The following is a 1899-nucleotide window of genomic DNA, read 5'->3' on the forward strand; positions in this document are numbered from 1 at the left end:
GCTTAGCGAACGAAATTTCGTAGTGCAGCGCGCGAAGTTTTTAGTACCTTTCTTCATGCTTATCCATTTCACACCCCCTGTGGAAATTTTGAGTTGCCAGCGGGTTAGGTCACCGGCGAAGGTCATGTCCAAGGTGTACGTGATGATGAAAGCGTACCAAATCCCTTGCAATACCAAATTTCGAATAGACAACAAAACCGAGAGGCAAATATGAATAGGTGTCATAGATCATTCTGTAGTGATGTGAGCGACCTAGCTCCCGGATGAGGGGGGACTAGAGTCAACCTAGGTCAGATGAGGGGTGCTAGGAAAGCTCAGTGGCGGCCGGTGTCAACTCAGATCAGATGGGTAGTGTTAGGGAAGCTCAGTGGCGGCCGGTGTCAACCCAGATCAGATGGGTAGTGTTAGGGAAGCTCAGTGGCGGCCGGTGGCAAACCAGGTCAGATGGGCAGTGCTAGGGAGTCGGTGGCGGCCGGTGTTACCCTAGATCAGATGGGCAGTGCTAGCGGGGCTCAGTGGCGGCCGGTGTCAAACCAGGTCAGATGGGCAGTGCTAGGGAGGCTCAGTGGCAGCCGGTGCTACCCTAGATCAGATGGGCAGCGCTAGGGAGGTTCATTGGCAGCCGGTGTCAACCCAGGTCAGATGGGCAGTGCTAGGGAGGCTCAGCGACAGCCGGTGGCAACCCAGGTCAGATGGGCAGTGCTAAGGAGGCTCAATGGCAGCTGGTGTCAAACCAGGTCAGATGGGCAGTGCTAGGGAGACTCAGGGCGGCCGATGTCAACCCAGATCAGATGGGCAGTGCCAGGGAGGCTCAGTGGCGGCCGGTGTCTACCCAGGTCAGACGAGCAGTGCTAGGGAGGCTCAATGGCAACCGGTGGCAACCCAGGTCAGACGGACAGTGCTAGGGAGGCTCAGTGGCAGCCGATGGCAACCCAGGTCAGATGGGTAGTGCTAGGGAGGTTCAGTGGCAGCCGGTGTCAACCCAGGCCAGATGGGCAGTGCTAGGGAGGTTCAGTGGCAGCCGGTGGCAACCCAGGTCAGATGGGCAGTGCTAAGGAGGCTTAGGGCGGCTGTCGTGGCCGACGGAGGCCGTTGAAGCACAACAGCCTCGAGCTCCACTTTTCACCTTGCCAAAGCTGCTCCCGGCCGCTGATCGGTCACCGTGAGTATGGTCCAGTGCTAAGATTTTGATTGAAACAGATTTCTGAGATCAGTGCCAATGCTAACGCAGTGTTTAACGCGTAAGCATTGACCGGTTACAGAACAAAAAGTCAAATCGCAAAAATTCAAGTGCAAAAGGTAAAACAGCGAAAACGTGAAAAGCGACACAAGACGAAAAAATAAAAGTCAAAAGACAAAGAGTGAAACGGGCAAAAAGTCAGATGGATAAAAGTAAAAAGGAAAACATCAAAACAAAACGCCAAATAAAAAAGCAAAAAGGGATGAACGTAAAATGGACAACGGCAAAACAGGCTATAGAAATCGCTTCCCTGGATTCCACACGGTTCCAAAACACACCAAGAGCCTCTGGCCAGGCGTTCATGTGAGGAGAGGGGGGCTAAGGTGTGTCGGGTGGGAAGGGGGGCGGAGAAGAAGAGGGAATAAAGCTCGCCCCGCTCAGCCAGTTGGAATAAGCCATTTATCGCCCCTATGACGGCGCGAAAAGAGCATAGGCCGTGTCCCAGCTTTGGATCGAAAAAGGGCCCTCTCGGGTGATGGAAGTGCAGAGTTGTAGTTTCTTAAACTGGGATGTGGGAGGGGGCTGAACAGTGAAAAATGACCCAACCTACCTTAAGATATGCCAATAAACAGGCTACTCCTCAGATTCGGCCACTTTCTTCCAAAAGTTGGGGACAGGGGTGGTGGCTGAAGTTCCTCCTTCCTCAACTTGATTGGAAA

The sequence above is a fragment of the Pollicipes pollicipes genome, unplaced genomic scaffold (assembly GCF_011947565.3).
Source record: "Pollicipes pollicipes isolate AB1234 unplaced genomic scaffold, Ppol_2.1 Scaffold_7261;HRSCAF=8764_pilon_pilon_pilon, whole genome shotgun sequence".
NCBI lineage: Eukaryota > Metazoa > Arthropoda > Thecostraca > Pollicipedomorpha > Pollicipedidae > Pollicipes > Pollicipes pollicipes.